This window comes from Bombus flavifrons, unplaced genomic scaffold, assembly GCF_040668555.2.
Source record: "Bombus flavifrons isolate JBK064 unplaced genomic scaffold, iyBomFlav1_principal scaffold0027, whole genome shotgun sequence".
Classification (NCBI taxonomy): Eukaryota; Metazoa; Arthropoda; class Insecta; order Hymenoptera; family Apidae; genus Bombus; species Bombus flavifrons.
Genome location: NW_027184772.1, coordinates 38,850 through 44,849, shown reverse-complemented (window position 1 = coordinate 44,849; position 6,000 = coordinate 38,850).

Genomic DNA, 6,000 nt, shown 5'->3' with positions numbered 1-6,000 from the left:
GTTTCTTCCCTGTAGTGAATTCTCTAATAAAAATTATTTTTAAAAAAATTTGTTTAATCCGTATGTTTTATTTTTTACTTTTTTAGTCTTTATAGTTGTCGTCACCGTTGCCACATAAAAAAGTATTTTTTCAAATTTCACCTCGGATAAACCAACAATTATCTCCAACAGAAAATTGTCAAGTTTTTGAAATGAGCAAACGTTTCAAATTTCTGCTTTTTACAGCTGTGCGATAAATGAACGTCATTTAAGCTAAATAAAAACCGTCAAAAATATGACAACGTATTGCTATCTTTATCGACCGTGATAAATTTTAATGCACCGCGTTTTATTTACAGACAATGAAAAATGTTTCTCTATTATTGGTGATTAACAGAAAGAACAATTTTTTTTCTGAGAAGCTATTGTAATTGCGCCAATTTATGTGATTTTATAAATATTCAATGGACACCGAGTGGCAATTCAATCTTCATTAGTGTGTCGATAATTCTTGCTAAAAATGGTTATGAGATGAAGTAATATCTCTTCGTGGATTACTCACGGAAAATTAGTGATTAATGAGAATTACACGACTGTATCTACCGTACGAGTAAAATCTAGCGATATTCTGTCGTTTCCCAATGATGCAAATGTACATCAATGTAGTATAAATGATAAATATTTTCTCGAAATATCGGGACAAAAATATAGGACAGAAAAGACAACCTCATGGAACTAGCGAGAATGTGAGACAATTGAGAGATTGAGGTAAGATCAAACGAACCGACTTTTATGGTAGCCCAGTAACGTACGTAGCGGGAAAATTACCGGTGGATTTTAACTCTTACGTCGGGCGACCCTCTAGCTAGACCAGGCCATACACTGTGGGCCAGACGGAATCCAGATGTCCGCTCACCCGTACTGCGTACCCTCAATAGTCTTAAGGACCCGTCATAAATCCCACGAATTTGCTAGCTAAGGTCCTTCAGACCGAACCAATGTCCTTTTTTCTATCGCTTCATAACGACTATTGTCTACTACGGCTTGACAAGGGAAAGTTGATTTTTCTCACGTATGAGGCCTCCCACTTGCGACTTTATCCCGAGGGCGGTTAGCATCCTTCCTCACCCACCACCATAGCAAATAACCAATTAACAACGAAGCCTATTTCCCTCACTCTCTTAGCCAAAATCGTCACCGACATATCCGATGGTCCCGTGCGCTAGACACATCCATCCTTAGCTATCCTCCGCCACAGCATCATCACCGAACTTCACTGATCTTCCATCTTTCATGCAGTCAACACCCTTTGACCGGGTTTACACCCGTAGATCAGGCACTTACTTATCTTATACATACGCACCAGCGCAACTATCTTCTTTACAAAGTTGCTGGAATAAACTGCGATTTATAACTAATTATATCAGTGTCATATTCAATTAAACCACCTATATTATCCTAATCGAAATAGGGGATCGATTATTTCGTGGCGTCGATTATCTAATCGTAACGGCAATTTACGACTCCCGTTGGCGTGCTTCCTCGCGATCGCGTCTCTCCGCGAGTGATCGAACACGATCAGAAGTGCGGAATCAGTCGAGGCAAACAATTAGTGATTATAGAAGACGTTTCAGTTGTGGCAGTGCGGATCATTTAAATGCTAAGTGTCCGGGGAAAGAAAAAGGTGCTAAGTGCTTTAAATGCTTATTTTTGGCTGCAATACTCAGCATTAATCTAATTGCGTCAAACCGAGCAACGGGACTAAAGGTTTTCTTATAATCTATGCCTTCTTTCTGTGAACACCCTTTTATTAAAAGTCGCGTTTTCTATCGTTCCGAGTTGTCCGGATTTATCTTTACCTTCCTTAAGGTTGGTTGGTTAAAACCAACCTATTACTAACTACCTTCTTATCTTTTGGTTTTCCTACAAGAATCCACGTCTTATTTTCATGGTGCGATTTCATTTCATCATTCATAGCCGTTTTCCATAACTCGTTCTTTTCGGATCTCATCGCTTCGTTAAAATCCACCGCTACGTACGTTACTGGGCTACCATGAAAGTCGGTTCGTTTGATCTTACCTCTATCTCTCAATTGTCTCACATTCTCGCTAGTTCCATGATGTTGTTTTTTTTCCTATATTTTTGTCCCCATATTTCGAGAAAATATTTATCATTTATATTACATTGATGTACATTTGCATCATTGGGAAACGACAGAATATCGCTAGATTTTACTCGTACAGTAGGTACAGTCGTGTAATTATCATTAATCATTAATTTTCCGTGAGTAATCCACGAAGAGATATTACTTCATCTCATAACCATTTTTAGCAAGAATTATCGACACACTAATGAAGATTGAATTGCCACTCGGCGTCCATTGAATATTTATAAAATCACATAAATTAGCGCAATTACAATAGCTTCTCAGAGAAAAATTGTTCTTTCTGTTAATCACCAATAATAGAGAAACATTTTTCATTGTCTGTAAAGAAAACGCGGTGCATTAAAATTTATCATGGTCGATAAAGATAGCAATACGTTGTCATATTTTTGACGGTTTTCATTTAGCTTAAATAACGTTCATTTATCGTACAGCTGTAAAAAGCAGAAATTTGAAACGCTTGCACAATTCAAAAACTTGACAATTTTCTATTGGAAATAATTGTTGGTTTATAAGTGGTGAAATTTGAAAAAATACTTTTTTTGGTGGCAACTGTGACGACAACTATAAAGACTAAAAAAGTAAACAATAAAATATACGGATTAAACAATTTTTTTTAAAATAATTTTTATTAGAAAATTCACTACAGGGAAGAAACTAATTCTCTTAATTAGGTATCATTATGCAATTGAATGTAATAATCAGATACAGGGAAAGGCTGTACATGTTAAGCTGTAATTACACAATAGGGTATTGTTCGATTTCTGCACTTTATTTATTTCATTTTGTATTTTTAATTTTATTGCCAAAAATAAAAACATCAAAAGCTCGCGGATTAGTTCAATTCCAAGATTTTCAGATTTAAATAGTACGATGCATTTTTAAACGCGATTCGTTGCAGTTTTTATTTATCTACAGAAGAGTATACAAGTACTTGATTTGAAAAATGATTACTGCATAGTATATCGAAAATTTAACTTATTTTGTATTCTATTTTGCTTTATTTTTGTTTTTTATTCTTTTTTTTATTTTATTTTCCTTTCTTTATTCTTTTTTTTTTATTTTGCACTTTACAATTTGTCCAGCTGAACATTGAATTTAATATTGTATGTCTTGTGTGAATGGGAAGGAAGGATAAGAGAGAGTTAACAAGTTTTTAATCTTTCAGTAGTTTTTATTCACTAAGAGTCCTGACTAAGAATATACAATGCAGTACAAATATATACAGAAATATACAAATATCCACATAAAACTGTACATACAATCATACATACAAAACCATACATAAAAAACCATACATACAAAACCATACATACAAAACCATACATACAAAACTATACATACAAAACTATACATACAAAACTATTCATACAAAACTATACATACATTGATTATTATACATAGGAAAAATAGAGTGACAAGAGTATCGATTATTGGGGATCGAGGTATCCCAACTCCAGCCAGTATGCTGCCATATCTCTTGCCTTTTCTCCCGGCTCTCGGTCCAGCAGCAACCTTGCAGTTATTGCTTCTCCCGGAGAAGGATCGATGTTGACTAGGCTCCCTGTCCGTCGCAACATGGTGAATTGTGCCACTCGATGTCTCTTCGCTTGGATCGGTTGTTCTCGTACACCTGGCAGGACGATTTTTCTAGCCCACGGTGCCATTTTTGCCAAATTCCGTGGCAGCAGCCGTATTGAACTGAGACATTGCTCGCTTTCTAACCCCCAATCGATTAGAAACACGATGTAGCCAGTCATGGTCCGTTGTAAAAGGATGGCTCTTTCCCAAGCGCTAGCTTCCTTAAAATCTACTAGCACGGCGACTAGCATGCCTGCTCTTAAACTTTTCGCCTTCGGCAAGTACTCCATGGGATGTTCCATCATCTCCAAATTGAGTGTTTTGGTTATCTTCGGACATCCAACCAAACGAACCCACATGGTGGTAAGTGATTCGACTCGAACTACCCGGACAGGAACTCCTTCTCGGAACCGATCGTTTGGGCGTTGTAAAATCTCCATGTTTTACAAATCTTCGAAAAAATTTCGAATTTTAATGTTCGACTATACTGAGCTACCTAGTTGACGTGTCTAGCACGGATGATGCTCTGGCTCCGCCGGGAATCGGACCCCCTTTATATACCTACAGCGCCGACCCTGAAGACTTACTCGGTCACCGCTTGAACTAAACGCACTTTTTCGTTTGTCTTGTTTCACACTTTTCTTGTCCTCGCAATATTTTATAACAATGTTGACAGTATATACAGGCAGAATATATAGTATATTTTTGATACACAAGTGTCAGATATCAATTATTGTTTTCCGTTAAAATAAATATACCATAATTAGATGCTCTTTTTAACATTCCGATCCGCATTCTTACAATATTTTAGAATTTTTAACCTGAAAATGTCGCTGGAAAATAGAAAACGAACAATTTGAAAAGCACTAGCATCTTGAATGTGAAAATTATGACGTGGGTGTATGCGCTTTGCCCTGCTTTAAAATATATAACACTCAATTGTATTATTCATTATTAAGGTAAATTATTAAAGTTCAAGTGTATGCATCATACCCTTAAGAAACGGTAAACCGATTCTTTGCAAGTTTTCTTCAAAGAGATACGCGATACGACTTGTTGGATTGAAGGGTTTCTTTTCTTCTTTCGTTTCTCCTCCTTTTTTTCTATTTGCTCCTTTGTTTCTCTTTGGTCGTCACTAGTTTTCGTTTTAGTGGCGAAGAGAAATAGTTGGAACGAATTTGATTTGCGGAGTTTAAACTCGGCTCTTCGCTGATATCCCATTCGTAGTTTGGTGATTGACAATTATTGGAGTGGTGAACAACGCGTTGTATTTCATGTATTTTATGGAAGACTGCTTTTTAAATTCAATATATACGAAATTCCCATAACCTCTCGTATCGAATAGATGGAATTTTATATATAGTTCAATTTTCTTACTTGTATAAATACGAAAGTTTTTATTTTGGTACTTTATCTTCTCTGGATTATGAATTAGTCCGAAACTCTTTCCGACAACTTCCTCTCGCGAAATAAAAAATCTTTGCTATAGAAAATCGTAGAAAATAAATTTTCTATATTAATCCTCCTTCGTTATCAATTAAAATTTCGTTATTGATTAAAAATTATTATTTTATTAAATTCCTTAAAAAATCGGTGTTACTTCGGGCGTCCCTCTACCTAGACCAAGCCATACACCGCGGGCCAGACGGAAACCAAATGTCCACTCGTCCTTACTGCGTACCCTCAATATTCTCAAGCACCCTCCATAAATCCAAAGAATTTCCTAGTCGAGGTCCTTCAGACCGAACAAATATCCTATATCTAAATCGCCTTCTAAAGAGTATTGTCTACTACGGCTTGACACGGGAAAGTTGATTTTTCTCACGTATGAGGCCTCCCACTTGCGACTTTATCTCGAGGGCGGTTAGCATCCTTCCTCACCCACCACCATAGCAAATAACCAATTAACAACGAAGCCTATTTCCCTCACTCTCTTAGCCAAAATCGTCACCGACAAATCCGATGGTCCCGTGCGCTAGACACATCCATCCTTAGCTATCCTCCGCCACAGCATCATCACCGAACTTCACTGATCTTCCATCTTTCATGCAGTCAACACCCTTTGACCGGGTTTACACCCGTAGATCAGGCACTTACTTATCTTATACATACGCACCAGCGCAACTATCTTCTTTACAAAGTTGCTGGAATAAACTGCGATTTATAACTAATTATATCAGTGTCATATTCAATTAAACCACCTATATTATCCTAATCGAAATAGGGGATCGATTATTTCGTGGCGTCGATTATCTAATCGTAACGGCAATTTACGA